At 49.2% G+C, this 23,660-nt stretch overlaps 1 protein-coding gene across 4 annotated transcripts in view; it reads left to right on the plus strand.

Moving 5' to 3' along the window:
• LOC137527529 (gamma-aminobutyric acid receptor subunit beta-4) overlaps positions 1-23,660 on the plus strand; it is a 608,888-nt gene that overhangs the window by 65,612 nt on the left and 519,616 nt on the right. Inside the window, exon 1 of one of the 4 annotated variants that reach the window (XM_068248068.1) lies at positions 11,067-11,419. The exons of the other annotated variants lie outside the window; for them this stretch is intronic. The gene's annotated coding sequence lies outside the window, so the exon portion shown is untranslated. Of the gene's footprint in view, positions 1-11,066; positions 11,420-23,660 lie in introns of those variants that run through there. 4 annotated transcript variants of the gene reach the window in all.

Here is a 23,660-nt window from a genome sequence, read left to right on the forward strand (position 1 = left end):
TCCTTGCCGTTTCCAGCAGTTCGCCCATCCCCTGGTAGGTGCGCAGGAACTTCTGCACCACCAGGTTCAGCACGTGGGCAAGACAGGGGATGTGGGTCAGGTTTCCCCTGTCTATGGCAGCAACCAGATTGGCCCCATTGTCGGACACCACCTCTCCGACTCTGAGGCCTCTGGGGGTCAGCCAAATCCTCTCCTGCTCCTGGAGTTTGGCCAACACGTGGGCTGCCGTCAGCTTGGTCTTGCCAAGGCTGACCAAGTGCAGCAGCGCTTGGCAGTGGCGGGCCTGCACGCTGCTGCTGAGGCGGGGGGTTTGGCCAGGTGTGGCGGAGGATGGCAGAGGATCGGAGGAACCCGCTGCAGTTCCCCTGACCCTGCGGGGTGGCACCACCCACTGTGTTGCTGCTGCTGCTGCTGTGCCCGCTGCTGCTCTCCCATCCTCACCCCCTTCCACCAAGCTGACCCAGTGGACAGTGAAGGACAGGTAGCGGCCTGTCCCGAAGCGGCTGCTCCAGGAGTCCATGGTGACGTGGACCCTTTCACCAACCGCGTGCTCCAGCCCTCGCTGCACATTGGCCATCACAAAGCGGTGCAGTGCAGGAATGGCCTTGCGGGCGAAGAAGTGTCTGCTGGGGAGCTGCCAGTCTGGGGCTGCACAAGCAAGCAGCGCCCGCATGTCGCTCCCCTCCTGCACGAGCGTGTACGGCAGGAGTTGGGAGCACATGGCCCGTGCCAGCAAGCCGTTCAGCTGCCGCACGCGACGGCTGCTGGGAGGCAGAGCCCTAACCACCCCCTGGAAGGACTCGCTCAAAAGGCTCTGGCGTGGCCTTTTGCTGACACGGGAATCAGCAGACACAGCGGAGGAGGCCACTGAGGACTGGCTGCCAGAACAGGCCTCAGTGTCGGCGGCAGGAGTTGCAGAGGGGGGAGGAGCAGTGCGTTTTGCGCACTCCTGCTGGTGCTGCTGGAGGAGCAGGAGGGCGGGTGGCTGCTGTTGCTGCTGCTGAAGGCTGTGCAGTGATGGGTGTGGTGCCACTGCCAGCACCAGATGCCTTCAGCCTCTGGAACTCCTCATGCTGGTGGAAATGTTTAGCCGCAAGGTGGTTGATGAGCGAGCTGGTGCTGAACTTTAAGGGGTCTGCACCTCTGCTCAACTTCCGCTGACAGTGGTTGCAAGTGGCGTACTTGCTGTACACAGTGGGCATGGTGAAAAAGCGCCAGATTGGTGACAGAAACATCCCCCTACGGCATGGAAGCGCTGCTGCCTGTCTCCCTGTGGTGGTTGGGGGGGGGGCTTGGGTGCGGCTGGTGGTGGTACTGGCTGCTGCTGCTGCTGCTGAGCCTGAGACACCAGCAGGCTGTGGGACGCTGCCAATGCTTGCAATGATGCGCCTCCTTGCAAGGCCCACAAGCGCATCCTCCTCCTCCTCCGAGCTGCTGAGGAAGACATCCCCTGGAGGTGGTGGCACCCAGTCTCTGTCTGTCACCGGGTCATCACCATCATCCTCCCCCTCCTGAAACATGTCCTGCTGGGATGATGACCCCCCAAACTCCTCTCCTGATGCATGGATGGGCTGCTTGACTGTCGCCACAGTCTTGCTGTCCAATCCCTCATCCCCCAAAGTGCCCATCAGCATCTCCTCCTCAAAATCGCCAACAACAGCAGACAATTGACTCATCATGCCTGGGGTCAAAAGAGTGCTGAATGACAGGTCGGCGACTGACGGTGAACTGGCCTCCTCCCCAGACCCTGCTGGGCGGCTGCTGCGAACAGGGGTGGTGGTGGTGGTGGTGAGGGTGGAGGCCTCGGATGCAGAGCTGATGGCGGGCTGCTCATCCTCCGTCATGAGTTGCACCACAGTGTCTGCATCCTTTTCCTCAATGGGACGTTTCCGACCCGGCTGGAGGAAAATGGGAGCAGGTGCTACACGCTGCTGCTGCTGTGTCTCTGCAGCGTGAGTTGCAGATGCTCCTGCTGGGCGGCGCCCAAGGCGTCCACGGCCAGTGGCTATGGGAGGAATGTTAGCCACTGACGCTGCTGCTGCTGCTGCGGAACTGTGCATGGTGGCGCGCCCGCGGCCGCGGCTTGCCACAATGCTGCTCCCTCTCCTCCTGATTCCCTTGCTGCCCTTCCCCTTGCCCAAACCGCGCTGGCTGCCACTTCCAGACATCTTCAATGTTTTGGGCGTATAGACAAAAGTTTTTTAAAAGGGCGGGTGAAAAGTGGGGTACTTTAATGGAGTGGGTTGGTTGGTGAGGTGACTGAGTGAGTGTCCCCTAGTACAATAAGTAAGTAGTAACAGTCAGGAAGTACAACTAGCAGTTACAATAATCAGTAGTAATCACAAGTAAATTTAGTGTGTGTACACTCAGACAGTGAGTGCACGCAGGCAGGAGCTAGTAGCCTATGAACACAGTGACTGAGTGTCCTAGACTCCTAGTACAGTAAGAGTAAGTAACACCAGTAAGTAGAACTAACTAATTACAATAATCAATCAGCGATCAGAAGGAAATGGAGTGTGGGTGTGTGTACACTCAGACAGTGAGTGCACGCACACAGGAGCTAGTAGCCTATGAACACAGTGACTGAGTGTCCTAGACTCCTAGTACAGTAAGAGTAAGTAGTAACACCAGTAAGTAGAACTAACTAATTACAATAATCAATCAGCGATCAGAAGGAAATGGAGTGTGGGTGTGTGTACACTCAGACAGTGAGTGCACGCAGGCAGGAGCTAGTAGCCTATGAACACAGTGACTGAGTGTCCTAGACTCCTAGTACAGTAAGAGTAAGTAGTAACACCAGTAAGTAGAACTAACTAATTACAATAATCAATCAGCGATCAGAAGGAAATGGAGTGTGGGTGTGTGTACACTCAGACAGTGAGTGCACGCACGCAGGAGCTAGTAGCCTATGAACACAGTGACTGAGTGTCCTAGACTCCTAGTACAGTAAGAGTAAGTAGTAACACCAGTAAGTAGAACTAACTAATTACAATAATCAATCAGCGATCAGAAGGAAATGGAGTGTGGGTGTGTGTACACTCAGACAGTGAGTGCACGCAGGCAGGAGCTAGTAGCCTATGAACACAGTGACTGAGTGTCCTAGACTCCTAGTACAGTAAGAGTAAGTAGTAACACCAGTAAGTAGAACTAACTAATTACAATAATCAATCAGCGATCAGAAGGAAATGGAGTGTGGGTGTGTGTACACTCAGACAGTGAGTGCACGCATGCAGGAGCTAGTAGCCTATGAACACAGTGACTGAGTGTCCTAGACTCCTAGTACAGTAAGAGTAAGTAATAACAGTAAGTAGAACTAACTAATTACAATAATCAATCAGCGATCAGAAGGAAATGGAGTGTGGGTGTGTGTACACTCAGACAGTGAGTGCACGCACGCAGGAGCTAGTAGCCTATGAACACAGTGACTGAGTGTCCTAGACTCCTAGTACAGTAAGAGTAAGTAGTAACACCAGTAAGTAGAACTAACTAATTACAATAATCAATCAGCGATCAGAAGGAAATAGAGTGTGTGTTGTGTGTGTACACTCAGACAGTGAGTGCACACACGCAGGAGCTAGTAGCCTATATGAACAGTGACAGTGAGTGTCCCTACGGGTACAGTAAGAGTAAGTAGTAAGTAAGTACAACTAACAATAATCAATCAGTAATCAGAAGGAAATAGAGTGTGTGTACACACAGACAGTGAGTGAGTGCACACACGCAGAAGCTAGCTAGTAGCCTATAAAAAGTGACAGTCAGTGAGTGTCCTACTCCTAGTACAGTATAACTACAATACTATTAGTAAAGGACAGCAGAAATACTGGTATAGATGAGAGAAATAAACAGAGGACAGCTGCCCACAGAGGCAAGGCCCCCCTGAGGCCTAAACCTGTAAGCTTGCAGCAGCTGCCTGCAGTTCTCTAATGTAACACACAAGCTACTAACTAAAATACAATGTCTATCTAACTAACAACAATATAGGTGTATATGGCAGGTGTAGGTGAGCAAAAACGCTAGGTAAATGACCACAATAGAGCACTTGCTAAGCCAAAGCACAAAGGAGCAACTCTCTCTCTGTACAAGTCTCAGGCAAGCATGGAAAAACCTAACATGGCGGCCGCTATTTATAGGGTAGGGGCTGGCCAGGGTCCCCCTCTGTGATTGGCTGCCGTCAGAGGGCCTGGGAGCCCTCTGATTGGCTCTAAGGACATCAATCTGGGCTATGACGCTATTCGAGCTCGGCACCGAGCTCGAATAGCGCCGGTTTGCTCGAATAGCTCGAATAGTGAATGGGCTATTCGAGTGTACTCGGATAGCCCATTCGAATAGCTCCAGCTATTCGGAGCTCGAATACCGAGCTCGAATAGCTGAAAAAGAGATCGAATATTCGAGCTACTCGAATATTCGAGCTCTGCTGAGCACCACTAGTGGAAAGATACTGAGAACAGCCTGACATGGAGCAGAGAGCTTATCTGTATTGCAGCCACATTACACAGGTGACTTGCCTGTAATGTGACTCCTGTCCTTCCAATCTCTTACACAAGCTGCAGTAGCCCACATGGAGTCTAGGGACTGTCGAAAACTTTTCAACCTGTGTAATACCTTATCTACCTGACCACATGCAGTCTTTACAATGATGAGAAAGCAGACAGAGTTTTTTTCTAAGGACACTGTAGGAGGCAAGCCTCTCTTCTGCATCATGCTGTGTACATTTACCAGCTTGCCATCAAATTGTCCATTTATTTCCCTCAACCAGCCTAGTACTTCACATTGCCATATACACTGTACCAGCAGCCTGGGGGAAAATCTCCCTCCTTCCTCCTGGCTTGTCCGTTCTGGAATGCACACAAAGACACCATCCTTCTCTTCTTTTCAAGTCATAAGGAGGGGCGGCAGGACAGGAGTCACACAGACACACTGTAGATCCCGAGATAACACTAACATTAGGGAATGCCATACAAAGTGTGGTAGACAAAAGGTTTGTAGATCCCTTATTTGAGGCTGAGCAGCAGAGGCTTTCATTAGAACTGTTTATCTCCATTCCCTAAGTTTTCAGTCTCTAAGGACAGGGAAAATAAACTTTTTTTTCCCCTCAAAGCGCCCTGCCATAAATCTGTCGCTTTAGGCAATTAGCTTATCAGCTGGTCTCTAGAGGCGCCTCTGCATCAAAGCTTCCCACCTCATACCCCTACAACCTTTACAATATATCTGGAAAGCACCAATGCTCAAGTCCAAATTGTCCGTAAAAGGCCTCTCCTTAGCCCTCCTTCTTGCCCAAATGATGAACGAATGGACGATAATCCAAACCACCTGTTTCAAGCCTAGGAAAGAGAACAAGTTAGTTTAAACAACTAAAGCAGGGCGGACGTATAACCTATATCTATTGGACTCCCATCAACCTATTTTTTTAAATGCTGATTCAGACAATCCTAATCTAGCAGCTTCTGTGGCTGCCCCAATCCTAAAGGAGTGACTGGAATATTTGAAAGCCTGCAATCCCAAAGTACTCATGCATTTGCAAAGGATGGCTCTAAACTGAAAAATCGAAAGAGCCGACCCATCAGCATGGGAAAGAAAAGATGGGGCCGACAAACAAATTCCGGAAAAATCACTAACCAAAGTACTCATGCTTTGAAAGCCTGCAATCCCAAAGTACTCATGCATTTGCAAAGGACGGCTCTAAACTGAAAAATCGAAAGAGCCGACCCATGACTGGAATATTTGAAAGCCTGCAATCCCAAAGTACTCATGCATTTGCAAAGGACGGCTCTAAACTGAAAAATCGAAAGAGCCGACCCATCAGCATGGGAAAGAAAAGATGGGGACGACAAACAAATTCCGGAAAAATCACTAACCAAACAAACCAGACACGACAAAGAATCATCTAACCGAAAAAGCGTAAGCCAAGCGCCTCGACCGACTATTCATTTTAGACTTCCTAATGAAGATTTGAACTGAGCTACTGGACCAAGAAACATCTTGCAACCGCAAACCAGAATGCTCAGATTTAGCCTTTGAAACTAATGAGATTCGCAATGCACCGAAAAACGCTAGAGAAAAGGCTGCCCGAAAAAGACGAACTTCGTAGTCGGAAACGCAAATTAAAGGGAGAATAAGCAACAAGTCTCCCAGTAACTCAAACAAAATTGGAAGCCTGCCATCAGGTACCGAAAGACCTGAATGAAGGCCTTTCATCACATGCCTAACAAAGCAGTAATCAGTACAAGGAGGCAAATAATGCAACTTCCTGAAAAAAGAGATACCACATAGTTTTCTTTGCAAAGATGGGATTGAGACCCCCAACAAAACTCTGGAGCATACGTACGACAAAACTAACTCTACCTCATCAGCTAATGGAGACTTCTTAAACAGCTGGGCGTAATTGCACCAATCCTGCCATGCAGCTGAATAATTAGCCCATGTTTTCGCAGAAAGTGATTTATGTACAGAAGCTGCCACTAAGTCCCAATCAATGTCCATAAATGAGCCGGGCACGGCATCCTTCTTCATCCGTCGCTGGCGAAGGCATCTTGAAAGCTGACAGCTGCTGCCGGTACAAAGTCTCAGCAATCAGATTGGGCTTACCAGGTAAATGGACAGCTTTCAACCATACGTTAAATTTAAGACAGAGCAAGACTAATTGTCTAAGGATATGCAAGACTGGGAGAGACTTAGACGAAAGGCAGTTCACTGCATAAACCACTCCTTTATTGTCCGATTGGAGCAAAATTCTCTTGTCTTGTTCACAAAAGATTTGCCCGAAATCGAAAATGCAACCAGCACAGGAAACAGCTCCAGACGGACAATGTTCTTAACGAGTCCTTGCTCAAACCAGGAAGCCGGCCACCTTTCAGCACTCCAGTGACCTTTCCAGTATACACCATAGCCGATCGACCCACCTGCATCTGTGAACAAGTCCATCTGATCATCTTTCACAAAGTCATCCTGCCACATAGGCTTCCCATTATAACTAATCAGGAAGCTATACCAGACTAGCAGGTCTTTTACTTCCCTAGTCAATCAAACGTGCCAGGAAGGATTCTTTAGACCAGACAGCAAGCGTGCCGTGCGTCGCGAAAATACTCTCCTCATGGGCATAATGTGACTCGCAAAAGCCAGGTGACTAAGGAGCTCCTGCAACTCCTTGACCGTTGCTTTCGACTTGCCTAAAAGGTTGTTCAGCAAAGTCAGCAAAGTTTGGAAATTTTTCAAGGGGCAAACGGAATTCCATTAACACTGTGTCGATGGAAATTCCAAAAAAGACCAATTCAGTCGTGGGTAAAACCGATTTTATTTCCGCGACTGGGATGCCAAATTTCTCAGCAATACGATAAAATGTCAAAAACAATTGAAACACTTTGTCTGTATTGGGAGACCCGACAAACAAGAAATCATTGAGGTAAGAAGCGCTGAACCCAAACAATATTCTTGTTGTACGACCCACTTGATGAACGTGGCAAAGACTTCAAAGTAACCACAGGAGAGAGCACAGCCCATGGGGAGACACATATCAAAATAAAATAATCAGTTGAACTGAAAACCTAGAGCGTTGAAACCTCCAGGCCAAATCGGGAGCAACCAAAATGCCGATTTTTTATCCACCTTAGCTAGTAAGGCACCTCTACCACAGTAGACCTGGGTTCAAATCTCGGCTCTGCCTGTTCAGTAAGTCAGCACCTATTCAGTAGGAGACCTTGGGCAAGACTCCCTAACACTGCTACTGCCTATGAAGCGCGTCCTAGTGGCTGCAGCTCTGGCGCTTTGAGTCCGCCAGGAGAAAAGCGCGATATAAATGTTCTGTGTTTGTTTGTGTTTGTTTACCATAACTTCGTTTCACAGATATAACCTGATCGAAAGACAGATGTGAAATGGATCGTTAATGAATTGTTGCTTATGCTGCTTCATTGACATGCACATGCACTTTTTGAACTGACTTGCAATTGAAGGGTAATCCCTTTTCCTGCTGCATGTGCTTGATGTGTCGCTGCTTTACTAACAATCATTGTGCTTATTGTACTAACGGAGGAACACTATGCTAGCTGGAGGAATTTAAGGTGCATCTATCTGCATACAGGAGTTATTTGAATCTAGTGATCACTTCAAATGAACTTTGCCCCCGTATGTATGAGTGTATGTTTGGTGGGTGTGATGTGATATGAGGGTCGGCCGACTTCATTATAGGTACACTGTCTTAATGGAACAAAAGATTTTTACTAGTGGAATTTAATAATAAAATGTATATGTTTGTAATATAAACAGTTTATGTATTTGATTGGAGTGTACTCCTCCTCCTGTTTTCCCTTACAATTTTCTTGGATCGTAAATAGGTTTCAATAGAGTCTTTTAGAGAGTCACCCTTGGGAAAAGATAGATGGTGAATAAGGCGCCATTCGCCTGGGTCTTTCTTCGGAACAATTCCCAAGGGGGTAAATGTAAAGTCAGGGAAAGGTGGCGAGGCAAAAGAGCCAACTACCCTACCAGCTCCAATCTTCTTGTCAATTTTATCTTGAACAACCACTGACAAAAATTTAAACGATTTCAGGTTCTCGACCCAAGAACAGCCGGATCCTGTAAAGGGGGGAATATGAAAACCGTTTCGAAAACCTGTTAGCTAGAAACGTGCTGATCTCCCGATTTGGGAACCGATAGAGCCACGGCATTAGCTCATGAAGCTTCACTGGAGTCCATGCTCCAAAGAAAGGACTCCTTAGTGGAGCCCTGAACTACCACGGATACCTTCTTAAAACAACGCGGCGCTGAGAGAAGACCGCCACAGTTGCTGCTTATAGCGGCAATTAGCCGCAAACTTGCACTGTGACTCATTAAAGGCATGACAAAAGCCTTTCTTCAAAGGGACATTATTAAAATTTCCGCTGTGCGTACTAGACTTAGGAGATTGAGAGCATTGTGGTAACTGTAACGATCTGTCAAAGATCAGTGCCACACTCCGAGCCTTGATTATTAGTGATCCGCAGAATCACTAATAATACAAGGATTGGCCCGATTATATAGCAATTTGCGGAATTTCCAATAATGCGGGCTGATCAAAAGGTAGTAGACACACAAAACAAATGTAGCAAGATACAATACAGTGTAAATTCACAAGTTTGTGGAAATGTCCACCACACAGTAATTCCTCAGAGGTGTGGTTACCTCTGAATGGGAACCCCGTGTGTGAGATCCTCCAAGGGAAGCAGTGGAGGAGTCTCGGCCTCTAGCAGTAACGGTCTGCTAGGGGCGGGCGTCTCAGAGAGGCAAGCCTCAGATAGAGACCCTACAGTGGGAGACGTTCAACTGAAGGGAGAAAGGTCAGACAAATAGAGGTTCGGCAACAGATCAGGCGGCAACAGTACAGAAACGTGAGACAAGAGAATAGTCAGAAACCAAGCCCAATAGTCGATAACGGTACGGGCTGGTGAAGTACAGAATCAGAAAACGGGAGAATAGTCAAGACAGGCACAGAGTCATACACAATAAATCAATATGGTTCAATATGCGTATATATTGGCGATAAACCAATATATAACGCAATATCAAATGCAAGACTAGCTAGGTGTTACAAGAGCCGGGGTCCTGCCGGATTATCGCACGGGAACTGACTAGGTCTGAGTGCTGACACAGGGTATCGCAAACACAGACGAAGTGTGACTGAAAAGCACTTCCTTAAATACTGCCTGGGAGAGAAGTCCCCACCCCAAGCAGCAACCAATCAGAACAGGCTAAAAACGTCAGCTGACCTCCAGGTCAGCTACACGCTTTCTAGGGGTATAAAGGCATGCCTGGCGTGCGCACACACCCCCTAGAGGCAAGATGGCAGAGCCCTGATGAGCAGCACGCCGGTGAGTTTGGCGCGGTGCGCCCGGAGGGTCTTGCGAGGCGGATGTGGACAAATTTCCGCATTCCGCATTGGAAGGTCCGCCTGCCGGAATGGATGCGACCATTTTTCCGCAATCCATCCGGCGTCGTGGAATTTTCGTTACAGTAACATTATGCTGATCCACAGACCAACATCTTTCGAGCCCCAACGCAGTGAGTGATAGATTGACATCTTCTGACGAAAAAAGCATTGTCAAAGGTAAACCAAGCCATCACTAGTCCAAACTGCCGTTGGGCCTCGAACACTGCATACATATGTTGAAATAAACCTGCAGCCACCTCTGGCTGCTTCTCGAAAACACTGGCTAAAATTAAAAAGGCTTGGAGCCAATTATTGAATGATCTCATGACTGGTCTACGCCTGTCGTCCTCCTCTTTCTTATCCTTTAATAAATAGTCCTTGCTAGAAGGCAATAATGACAAGAGGTCAACATATTCTCCACACCAAATGTTTTCCTTCACTGCCAGAGGCAAATGGTAACCGAGAGGAGAAGCCTCTTTATAAAAATGTTCAAAGACGTCGGATCTAAAAACCGGAAGAGGAATATTATCAGGATCAAACTATGAAGGAAAAGATGCAGGCATAGGAATAACTGTTTGGTTGCCTGGGGGTACCCAGACTGCAGGAGGTGTAGCAGAATTAGAAGCAGCATTCCTAGAAACAGGCAATCTTTCAAACACCTGCTTCAAACAATCAACCAATACATTTAGCCTATCAAACAAACCCTCCCTGCTTTCACCCCTGCTCTCACCGTTTCTTGAAGAATGAGATGGATCCTTGGCTTCCCCATCAGAGGAACTGGAGTCCCCGCATCCAGCAACGGCATCTACTGCAGGAGCAGGTGGGCGTCTGTAGCCCTGCCAGAAGTTTAGAAGAAAGCAAAGAGCTTTTTTTTGTGCCTGGCCAGCAGCTGCAGCCTGTCAGATGCTGCTAGCACAGGTTACTGAATCACAGGGCTGCAGAATTTGGCAAAGACCGGATCCAAAATGGCCACCAGCTGCAGAAGAGGCGGAACCAGAGCTGTGAGAGGAAGAGTACCCGCCTCCAGGGGGTGGACAAAGAGAGCCTGGATCTGACTCAGCTGTTTTTTTTCTGAGCATGCTCTGTACAGACTAGAGTGGCAGTTGAGAAAACTGGTCTGAGCTGGTTGGAGCTATAGTGTCGAAATTTTTTGGATGGCTGTGAAGAAACTGATCTGTGAAAGACCATGGCACTGCTAAGATGATGTGCCAAGCTGGCTGAAGTGATTAAGAGAGCAACAGAGAGGTACAGTGAACCTGAAGACTGTGCAGAGAGAGGCAGAAAAAGTAATCAACTGATTAAGACGTATTCAGAGTAGAAAGCAGGAAGATACAAGAGAAGATAGTAAAGCTGGAGAGATGATTTCCTGTATACAGTGAGGCAGAATCTATAACAGTGCCTACAGGAGAGGAAAAGATAAACTTGTCAAAGAAGCTACATGGTGGAAAAATTAATGTAAAGAAGGCTAATTGATCTAAGTATTCATGTATGAACTTCTCCTAGCTCAAGCCAAGCGTTCAGGTATTCTCTGGAGTTTATAAGCTGTGTAAAAAAAATCCCAAAGACTTTCTATCTGTGAAGTGAATCAAATTGCTGCCAAGAGGCCTCAGGAGTCTATAAGAGAATTTAAAGAGGAACACCAGCCTAAACAAACATACTGTCATTAAGTTACATTAGTTATGTTAATTAAAATAGATAGGTAATATAATCTCTTACCCACACTGTTTTAAAAGAACAGGCAATTGTTTGATTCCATGATGGCAGCCATCTTTTTGGTTGAAAGGAGGTGACAGGGAGCATGAGACACAGTTCCAACTGTCCTGTGTCCTGAGTACCTCTCCCAGTTGCTAGGCAACGTGAACAACAACATAGGAAATCCCATCATGCTCTGTATAGCATCAGGTAAAAAAAAGCCCGGGCTTTTGTTCTTTGATGGGTGGAGCTTAGCTAAAAATGCAGCTAAAAATGATGCTTTGGTAAGAAAAACAAAGTTCTGATGCTGTGAAACTGTTAAAGAAACACCAAGCCTTTTCAGTTCTGCTGAGTAGGTTTTTAGTCGGGAGGTTCACTTTAACCACTTGAGGACCTAGGGCTTTCTACCCCTTAAGGACCGGCCACTTTTTTTCCATTCAGACCACTGCAGCTTTCATGGTTTATTGCTCGCTCATACAACCTACCACCTAAATGAATTTTGGCTCCTTTTCTTGTCACTAATAAAGCTTTCTTTTGGTGCTATTTGATTGCTCCTGCGATTTTTACTTTTTATTATATTCATCAAAAAAGACATTTTTGGCAAAAAAATGATTTTTTTAACTTTCTGTGCTGACATTTTTCAAATAAAGTAAAATTTCTGTATACATGCAGCGCGAAAAATGTGGACAAACATGTTTTGGATAAAAAAAACCCATTCAGTGTATATTTATTGGTTTGGGTAAAAGTTATAGCGTTTACAAACTATGGTGCAAAAAGTGAATTTTCTCATTTTCAAGCATCTATGAGTTTTCTGACCCCCTGTCATGTTTCATGAGGGGCTAGAATTCCAGGATAGTATAAATACCCCCCAAATGACCCCATTTTGGAAAGAAGACATCCCAAAGTATTCACTGAGAGGCATAGTGAGTTCATAGAAGATATTATTTTTTGTCACAAGTAAGCAGAAAATGACACTTTGTGAAAAAAAAAAAAAAAAAAAAAGTTTTCATTTCTTCTGACTTGCGACAAAAAAAAAATGAAATTGCCACGGACTCACCATGCCCCTCTCTGAATACCTTGAAGGGTCTACTTTCCAAAATGGGGTCATTTGTGGGGCGTGTTTACTGTCCTGACATTTTGGGGGGTGCTAAATTGTAAGCACCCCTGTAAAGCCTAAAGGTGCTCATTGGACTTTGGACCCCTTAGCGCAGTTAGGCTGCAAAAAAGTGCCACACATGTGGTATTGCCGTACTCAGGAGAAGTAGTATAATGTGTTTTGGTGTGTATTTTTACACATACCCATGCTGGGTGGGAGAAATATCTCTGTAAATGACAATTTGTTAATTTTTTTTACACACAATTGTCCATTTACAGAGATCTTTCTCCCACTCAGCATGGGTATGTGTAAAAATACACCCCAAAACACATTATACTACTTCTCCTGAGTACGGCGATACCACGTGTGGCACTTTTTTGCACCCTAACTGCGCTAAAGGGCCCAAAGTCCAATGAGTACCTTTAGGATTTCACAGGTCATTTTGAGAAATTTCGTTTCAAGACTACTCCTCACGGTTTAGGGCCCCTAAAATGCCAGGGCAGTATAGGAACCCCACAAATGACCCCATTTTAGAAAGAAGACACCCCAAGGTATTCCGTTAGTAGTATGGCGAGTTCATAGAAGATTTTATTTTTTGTCACAAGTTAGCGGAAATTGATTTTAATTGTGTTTTTTCACAATCTTCTATGAACTCGCCATACTACTAACGGAATACCTTGGGGTGTCTTCTTTCTAAAATGGGGTCATTTGTGGGGTTCCTATACTGCCCTGGCATTTTAGGGGCCCTAAACCGTGAGGAGTAGTCTTGAAACGAAATTTCTCAAAATGACCTGTGAAATCCTAAAGGTACTCATTGGACTTTGGGCCCTTTAGCGCAGTTAGGGTGCAAAAAAGTGCCACACATGTGGTATCGCCATACTCGGGAGAAGTAGTACAACGTGTTTTGGGGTGTATTTTTACACATACCCATGCTGGGTGGGAGAAATACCTCTGTAAATGACAATCTTTCGATTTTTTTACACACAATTGTCCATTTACAGCGGTATTTCTCCCCCCCCCAGCATAGGTATGTGTAAAAATACACCCCAAAACACATTGTACTACTTCTCCCGAGTACGGAGATACCACATGTGTGGCACTTTTTTGCACCCTAACTGCGCTAAGGGGCCCAAAGTCCAATGAGTACCTTTAGGATTTCACAGGTCATTTTTGTTTCAAGACTACTCCTCACGGTTTAGGGCCCCTAAAATGCCAGGGCAGTATAGGAACCCCACTAATGACCCCATTTTAGAAAGAAGACACCCCAAGGTATTCCGTTAGGAGTATGGTGAGTTCATAGAAGTTTTTATTTTTTTGTCACAAGTTAGCGGAAATTGATATTAATTGTTTTTTTTCACAAAGTGTCATTTTCCGCTAACTTGGGACAAAACATAAAATCTTCTATGAACTCACCATACTCCTAACAGAATACCTTTGGGTGTCTTCTTTCTAGAATGGGGTCATGTGTGGGGTTCCTATACTGCCCTGGCATTTTAGGGGCCCTAAACCGTGAGGAGTAGTCTTGAAAGATGGCGCCGTAAGAGGTGCCTCGGTCACATGGCTCCCCAGCTTTCCAGCCTTTTAGCTTCTTTTTAGCCTCTTTTTCGCTTCTTTTTAGTCCCTTGTTACAGCTATCCAGCTGCGGCCCCCCAGCCTCCCAGCCCAGGACCCCACACCACCGCCTGCAGACTCTCCGGAACCCGCACAGCAGAATCTCTTACCTGCCTCCTGGATCTCCACGGAGGCGGCTCCAGCGCCAGTGCCAGGCCTGTCCCCCCATCGGCCGCGGACGGCGGCGCACCGCTCCGGCCCACCACGCTCCAGCGGTGGCTCCGTCCTCCATCCTCGGGCCCAGGATTGCCTCCCGGTCTCAAGCTCCAGCAGCGGCACCATCTCGAAGACTGCTCCCCCCTCCAGCCGCGGACAGCGGCACCCCGCTCCGGCCCCAGGCCCGCCTCCCGGCCAGCAGCGCACCGCTCCGGCCCACCACGCTCCAGCAGTGGCTCCATCCTCAGGCCCAGGATTGCGGCACCCCGCCCGGGCCCCGGGTCAGCCTCCCGGCCGCCACGTCCCAGCAGCGGCTCCATCTGCAGGCCTGCTCGTCCCACCAGCCGCAGTCAGCGGCGCTCCGCTCCGGCCCCAGGCCCGCCTCCCGGACAGCAGCGTACCACCAAGCTCCCAGCAGCGGCACTATCACAAGGCCCGCTCCCCCCCTCCACTAACAGCTGTGGTCAACTGCACACCTCTCCACGGAAGGGGACAGTAGCAGCAGCACTCCGCTTCGGTCCCAGGCCCGCCTCCCGGACTCCACACTCCAACACCAGCGGCACCTCCTCCAGGCCTGCTTCCCACACCAGCCGTGGCCAGCTGCGCCCTCCTGGCTCGCATGCATGCGGGGGCCCTGGGTCACAGCCCGGGGAGGATGAGCCCCTGGGGTCTTCCACTTCCACTGCCGGTATCCAGCTGACCCTGCACGTGGCTGACACGTGACTGCCCGCAAGCTGCTGCCTACCACCACCAAGGATCTGCACTCCGCAGCCCTGCCTTCCACTCCAGTGTCGAGGACATGGTGAGCCTGCCAAAAGCATCTACAAATTTATTTATCTATCACTAGCTGTGCCACAGTGATGCACTCTGTGCATGATCCCTCTCGGGGCCACCCCATCTGCGCCTGTTCCCACCTGTGCTTGCTTCCATCTGCGCCACCTCCAGCCTACCCTGCCTGCTGCTCCCCATGCTCTTGTGACTGTACCCAGAAACAATGCCTGCTGCCCGCACCGCCCCCCCCAGGCTTCACTGCCCCAGCTGCTGCCCTCCCAGGCAGGAGCGCGGGGGATCCACCCTCACGGGGGACAAAAACCGTACGCTTCCTATCCCGCACCGAACTCCTGGAATGGGAGCCCCTTGTCTGCTGCGAAAGATCAGTTGCAGACACTCTGCGGGAGACAGTCAGCTCCCACATTGCGCTCCTAACTAGTAGCGCCAGGGGCCCAAGGAATCGCCGCCACAGGGGGAGAAGGGCAGGGGCTCGGGTGAGGCTGAAGAGAAGAGGGCTACTCTCCTCCATACCGGCCATACTCCTAGCGAACGTCTGCTCACTCCCAAACAAGGTGGATGAACTGCTCCTACTGCTCGGCCGCAAACCCTCGCTAAGCAAGAACACCCCTGTGCTCTGCTTCACGGAGACCTGGCTCAACGGAAACGTCCCGGACAACGCTGTACAGATGCCAGGCTACCTCCTCTTCCGAGCAGACCGGGACCGTGACCTCTCCGGGAAAACGAGAGGAGGCGGCATATGCTTCTACATTAACTCCGACTGGTGCACCAACATCTCACTCCTCAGCAAGTTCTGCTCCCCTGACGTTGAACTCATAGCCATCAACTGTAGGCCCAGGTACTCACCTAGGGAGTTCTCCTCCTACATCCTAATAGGAGTCTACATCCCACCGGACTCCGACACCAGGAATGCCCTAAGAACACTGAGCGACTATATCTCGGGCTGGGAAACTGCTTCCCCTGAGGCCCTCATCATCACCCTAGGGGACTTCAACAGCGCAAACCTGCGACAGGAACTGCCCCACTTCCAGCAGCACATCACCTGTCCCACCAGGAACCACAACACCCTGGACAAATGCTACACGGCCCTCAGAAACGCCTACAAGGCCTCTCGAGGCGCTCCCCTAGGGAACTCAGACCACTGCGTGATCCACCTCATCCCCACTTACAGAAGGCAGCTTGAGTCGACGAAGCCCATCACTAGAACTGTTAAAAAGTGGTCCGAGGATGCAAAACTGAGGCTGCAGGCATGTCTGGAATGCACCGACTGGCCGACCCTAAAGGCACCCACCTTGGAGGAATGGTCCGAAAACATCCTCTCCTACGTCCGCTTCTGCGAGGATGCATGCATCCCAACCAAAACCTTCAAAGTCTTCCCAAACGATAAGCCCTGGTTCAACAGCAACCTACGACGTCTCCGCAAGATCAAGGAGGAGGCACACAAGTCGGGCACCCCAGAAGAGTACAGGGAAGCCAGGAATACCCTGAACAGAGAACTGAAAGCAGCAAAAAGGACCTACTCTAATAAGGTAGGACTCAGCCTACAGTCCAACAACTCGCGGGAAGTCTGGAAGGGTCTCAAGGCGGCAACGAACTTCAAACCCCCCCTTCACCAAGCAGCTTCCAGCTCACAACTAGCGGAGGAACTCAACGAGTTCTACTGTAGGTTTGATCTCCAATCCAAGCAGCCTGTGGCCCCAGCATCCCAGTCAGCCCCAGACTTCACGGCATCCGCGACAGAGGATGCCCAGGGCCCCCCAGGGGCCAGTGGAATCCCCGCTCTGACCGCAGTACAGGAAGAGGATGTGCTACGACACCTCCGCAGACTCAATCCCAGGAAAGCCTCGGGCCCGGACGGGGTGTCCTCACTCTGCTTGAGAACCTGCGCAATCCAACTAGCTCCCATCCTCACCTCCCTCTACAACAGATCCTTATCAGAAGGAAAGGTTCCCTCCTGCTTCAAAAGGTCCACAATCATCCCAGTCCCCAAAAAACCAGGGAACACAGAACTCAACAATTTCAGACCCGTGGCCCTGACCCCCATCACCATGAAAGTATTCGAGAGGCTAGTGCTGGCCCAACTGAAGCACTCCACCAGCTCCCTTCTCGAACCACTCCAGTTTGCCTACAGGGAAAACCGATCAGTTGACGATGCCATCAATGTCAGCCTGGCATATATCTCGGAACACCTCGACAGCCCAGGGGCCTATGCTAGAGTCCTTTTCCTGGACTTCAGCTCGGCTTTTAACACCATCTGTCCGAACATTCTGATCAACAACCTTGCGCATCTGGGGGCAGATTCCCTCCTCTGCAGGTGGGTTAAGGACTTTCTCTCCAACAGAACTCAACGGGTCAAGCTTGGTAGTCGCATCTCCAGCGAAAGAACCACCAACGACGGTGCTCCGCAGGGCTGCGTGCTGTCCCCTCTCCTGTTCTCTCTGTACACGAACAACTGCACCTCGGCCTCAGACTCCGTCAAAGTTATCAAATTCGCAGATGATACCACGCTTATCGGCCTCATCGACAGAAACGGGGAGGACAATTACCGAAACGAAGTTGCGAGGATCTGTAACTGGTGCAAGGCCAACAATCTTGTTCTCAATGCGGCAAAGACTGTGGAACTTATCGTGGACTTCCGGAAACTCTCTCCGGCCCCCCTTCCTGTGTACATAGATGGGTCCGAGGTCTCCAGAGTCCAAAGTGTTCGGTTCCTAGGCTCAACCCTATCAAGCGACCTCAAATGGGAGCAGAACACCACCAGAACTCAAAAGAAAGCCCAACAGCGGCTTTTCTTCCTACGCCAACTGAGAAAATTCGGAATGTCACGGGATCTGCTCACCAGCTTTTACTCCGCGACCATCGAATCCATCCTCTGCTGCTCCATCACCGTCTGGTACGCAGGAGCAACCGCCAAAGACAAGTATAAACTCCACAGAGTGATAAAAACAGCAGAAAAGATCATTGGCGCCCAACTGCCCTCGCTAGATCTCCTCTACTCCACGAGAATGAAGACAAGAGCCTCCAAAATCTTACTCGACCCCTCCCACCCGGGCAGACGATACTTTGAGACCCTCCCACTGGGACGCCGTCTCAGATCCATCCCCGCCAAGACCACTAGGCGCATGAACACCTTCTTCCCCCAAGCAGTTCTCTTGCTGAACTCACTGAACTCAAAACTCCCCCCCCCCCCCCCCCCCCGGCCTGCACTCCGGGGACATTCTAGCCCCAGGCACCCCCTCCTCTCAGCCGCAAACTCTGACTGAATGGACTCCCACAGCAGCAATCCCTGTCCCCCCACCCCCCCAGGACTCTAACTGAAACTAAGATGCTTTAAATGTATGTATGTCCTGCCTGCCTTCGCCACGTTTGCAATCATGTGTTGTTGTATGTCTTGCTATATGTCCCTGATTTACTCTTGCCATGTGAACCACAAGCAATTCCGGGTACACCACTTGGTGTACTTGGCGATAATAAAGATGATTCTGATTCTGATTCTGATTCTGAAACCAAATGTTGCAAAATGACCTGTGAAATCCTAAAGGTACTCATTGGACTTTGGGCCCCTTAGCGTACTTAGGGTGTAAAAAAGTGCCACACATGTGGTACCGCCGTACTCAGGAGAAGTAGTATAATGTGTTTTGGGGTGTATTTTTACACATACCCATGCTAAGTGGGAGAAAGGCCGAGCTACTTACCGGTAGTAGTGTTTCGGCGAAGCCTCCAGGACAGCTCACCTGAGATTACTATTGAGCCCCTCCCCTGTGGAAACAATGCACCAATTAATTAAATCCGTTCAGCCCTCTGCCTACTTAGCTCTGTTCACCCCTCCTTCCATTAGTTCTTAGAAGAGTACATAGCTCACCCGTAATATATATATACACATATACATACAAACAAGTCTATCATCATTTATATTCCTTTTTTTTTTTTTTTTTTTGGGCTGGGAACTAAGGCAGCTGTCCTGGAGGCTTCGCCGAAACACTACTACCGGTAAGTAGCTCGGCCTTTCTCCCTTCATCCTCCAGGACAGCTCACCTGAGACCAGCGAGAACTCTTTGTACCTTAGGGTGGGATGACTGCCTGGAGCACCTTGCGTCCGAATGCTTGATCCTGGTTTGAAAGCTGCTCCACCCGGTAATGCTTGACAAACGTAGAATGCCCCGACCAGGTTGCTGCTTTGCATATCTGGTCTAGTGTGGCCCCCGACCTTTCTGCCCACGAGGCTGCTAGTGATCGTGTTGAGTGTGCCCTAATGTTAGACGGTGCAGTAGTGTCTCTCCTCTTGTAGGCTAACTGAATTAATTCCCTAATCCATCTGGATTTTGAATACTTTGAGGCTTGCAATCCTTTTCTGCTACCAGCAAACAATATAAACAAATGACTCGATCTTCTCCATTGTTGTGTTCTTTTTAAATAAGTCAGAATCGCCTGTCTCACATCTAATCTTGCCAGCCTGTCTTCTTTCTCATTTTTGGGATTTGTAGAAAAGGAAGGCAATACTATCTCCTGACTGCTGTGAAATTGTGTGGCTACCTTTGGCAGATATGTGGGATCTGGACGAAAGACTATGCGATCCGAGTGAATGATCATGTAAGGGTCCTTTATTGATAGAGCTTGGATGTCGCCAGTGGCGTAGCTAACGAGCTCTGGGCCCCGATGCAAGTTTTACATTGGGCCCCCCCACCCCCCCCTCCCCCCGCGAGCACTATATACATAACAATTGATGTGGCGCACCAAAACCTGCCAATGGCAACTACAGTGTCAGAGGTGCAAGAAGGGGGATGGGAAACAGCTTGTTAATGATTACCACTATTCAAAGTATCTGTAGAAGTGATTATTATGAGCACAGGATCAATAAAGAGCTAAATCTGCAGTTGAGTTGAGGGAGGGCTCCTTAGCCCCTACTATGCGGTCGAAACCTCTGCACCCCCTATTGCTATGTCACTGGTGGGAACAGGGATGCACCAAGTAGTGCTACAGGGCCAGGCTACAACCTACAACACAGAGTACCTGAAACACAGTGGTAACCTAGCTCTCCATGTATGCCCAGATACAGCCATGTCTGGCATACACAAACGGTAGATCTGCATATTTGGGAAGAGAAGCTCATGTGAGCGTCTTCACTGCTAATCAGGTCCCTCAGAAGCAATGACTGTGAACCTTGTAGCGTGGTCATGTCAGGAGTGTGTGCCTCCACAAAGGACAAGGTCTTTCAATCATTATGCTATCCAGGCACGTGCAATGCACCCACTAGCTGATCTCAGCGTTTTGCCAGTGCGTGATGGGTTAAACACTCAGTTTAAGAGCTTTGCTCTGTGTTCTGCTATTTGACTGCAGTGTGGCTCAGGCAGGATGAGCGGCAGAGCCAATCACGCGTGTATACTGACCGACAGGCAGCGGGTGTCCTCGGCCATGTAACAGATTCACTGACGAGACTGTCAGTGAATCTGTTACATGGCCGAGGACACCCGATGCCTGTCGGTCAGTATACACGCGTGATTGGCTCTGCCGCTCATCCTGCCTGAGCCACACTGCAGTCAAATAGCAGAACACAGAGCAAAGCTCTTAAACTGAGTGTTTAACCCATCACGCTCTGGCACGTGGCCGCTGCAGAATGTAACGCCTCAGGCAAAGCGCTCACATGTACACATAGATACACACATGCACGTGCAGACAGGAATGCCATGGGGCAAAGCGACCACTGCACACAGATGAACAGAAATGTAACAGTTTTTCTCCAGGCGTGTGTTCCAGTGGGGCACATCTAAAGCGCGCAGAGCGAGGAAAGTGCACAGCAGCCAAGCTCGTAAATATTAGGAGAAAGCTGCAGTGACATGACTCACTCATCTCGCCAGACTCGCCTGGCAGTGGCTCTGCCGCTAATGACTGCTGTCTGCTGCTGACGCTGGGGAGGAGGGAGGCGGAGCCGAGGGAGAGAGATGAGATTGTCTGCCGGAGCCGGCGGCTGCGCTGTAATTAGTAAGGATGCCGGCCCGGCAGCACCCACACACTGCTCGTCCTCGCAAGGCAAAACGTTACATTATGCAAACAGGGAGGGGGGGCCCGGCGGCCGGGCCCCCCCTCAAGGCTTCAGGCGGCGGGCCCCGTCGCGAATGCGACCTCTGCGACCTCCATTGCTACGCCCCTGGATGTCACCTACTCTCCTTGCCGTGGTTATGGCCACCAGGAAGGCTACCTTTAATGTTAACATCTTTATGGAAATGGTTTCTGACGGAAACAGGTCATCCGCCATCAGATAGTCTAGCACTAATGACAGGTCCCAGGGAGGTACCATTTTGACCGGAACTGGCTGTGATCTGGCCACCGCTTTAAGAAAATTTTTTATATGCAACTCAGTGGATAACTGCCTGTTTAAAAATATAGATAAAGCCGAGATCTGGACTTTGAGGGTGCTTACTGCTAATCCCATGTCCACCCCATCCTGCAAAAATTCCAAGACAAATTTTAAGTCATTTGTCCTAACATTGTTTTTCTCTTTCCAAGAACAAAAAATCTGCCAAACCTTGGCGTAAATTTTCCGAGTGTTGTCCTTTCTGCATCTTAGCAATGTATTGACAACCCTGTCTGAAAATCCTAAATGTCTTAAGCTTTCCCTTTCAGGATCCATGCTGTGAGATTGAAGAGTCCCGGGTCTGGATGTACCTGGTCGCTCTGGACCAGTAAATCCGTTCTGTTCCCCAAGTGCCATGGGCCCCTTATTTTTAGGGACTGTAGAAAAGGGAACCAGGCCCTTCTCGGCCACCATGGCGCTACGAAAATCACCTCTGCTTGCGAATCTCTCAATTTGCCTAGAGCTTTGGGAATCAAATTGAAGGGGGGAAAAGCATACAAGAGTCCCCTTGGCCAAATCACTGCTAGTGCATCCAACCGGGTCGTTGAAGAGGAAGGATGGAGGGAACAGAAATCCCTTACCTTCGCGTTGTGGGGTGTAGCAAATAGATCTAGAATAGGCATCCCCCATTCCCTCGTGATACTGTCGAAAATCTCCTGATTTAACTGCCATTCGGATTCCCTTATGACTGAGCGGCTGAGCGCGTCCGCCCACCGGTTCTTGGTACCCTGAATGTGGGTGGCTGTGAGTGACAGGAGGTTTGCTTCTGCCCAGTCCAGAATTTGTATTGTTAGAGTCATTAGGGATTGAACTCTGGTCCCTCCCTGTCGCCTGACATAGGAGACTGTGACCATATTGTCGGAGTATAAGCTTACCTCCCTGTTCTGAATGCGTGGCCCCAGGGACTGTAGCGCTTCTTTGACTGCCAAAAGCTCCCTGAAATTTGAGGAGCTCTCTCTGATTTGGGGAGACCACTGTCCCTGGACTTGATGGTCCAGACAGTGCGCTCCCCAGCCCCAAGAGCTTGCGTCCGTGTATAGTTTTACTGGGTTCTTCTGCATCCAAGGGCGACCCCTGGCTAATCGCTCTGGATTCAGCCACCAGTCTAATGTCAAGAGGACCTCTTGCGGAGGTACCACACGCCTGTCCAATGACTCTTTTTTCCTGTCCCACACCTGAAGAAACCAAGCCTGCAGATGCCTTGTGTGCGCCTGTGCCCATTCCACTGCCGGGATTACCGCTGTCATCTGCCCTAGTAATGACATAGTCTGCCTCAGGGATACAATCGGTTCTGCCTTGTAAGTTGACACCGCTGTTATCAGCTTGGACACCTTCATCTGCGGGAGTATAATTTTCTCCTGAACAGTGTCCCATGTCAGGCCCAGGAATAGAGTGGACTGAGCTGGCTGCATGCATGATTTTTCTCTGCTGATTAACCACCCCAGTCCTTCGAGGGTTTGTATGCAGATTTGTAGATTTTCCTTTAGGAGCTGTTCGGAGGATGCTAAGACTAGGAAATCGTCCAAGTATGGAAGAACCCTCACATTCTGGAGATGTAGATGCGCGACCGCCTCCGCGACTATCTTCGTAAATATCCTCGGAGCTGAGGATATTCCGAAGGGTAGGGCACGATATTGGTAATGGCATATCGCATCCCCCATGACTACCGCAAATCTCAAGAATCTCTGGAAATGCGGATGAATCGGGATGTGGAGGTAAGCATCCTCCAGATCCAAGGTGGCCATAAAAGCTCCTGGCCAAATTAAATTGCGAATTGAGGCTATACTTTCCATACGAAATTTTTTCTCCAGAATGTAAGGGTTCAAAGGTTTTAGATTGAGGATCATCCTGTATTTCCCGGACGGCTTTTGAATTAAAAACACTCGGGAATAGAACCCCCTGGACTGCTCTTGTTCCGGCACTCTCTGAATTACCCTCTGTTGTAATAACTTTATCACAGAGGAGTTTATGGCTTCTGCTTTCTGTGGATCTCTTGGAGTTCCTGTAATTACAAAATTTGTCGGGGGTGGGGTTTGGAACTCTATTCTGTATCCGTTTTTTATTAA

The sequence above is a fragment of the Hyperolius riggenbachi genome, chromosome 8 (genome assembly GCF_040937935.1).
Source record: "Hyperolius riggenbachi isolate aHypRig1 chromosome 8, aHypRig1.pri, whole genome shotgun sequence".
Classification (NCBI taxonomy): Eukaryota; Metazoa; Chordata; class Amphibia; order Anura; family Hyperoliidae; genus Hyperolius; species Hyperolius riggenbachi.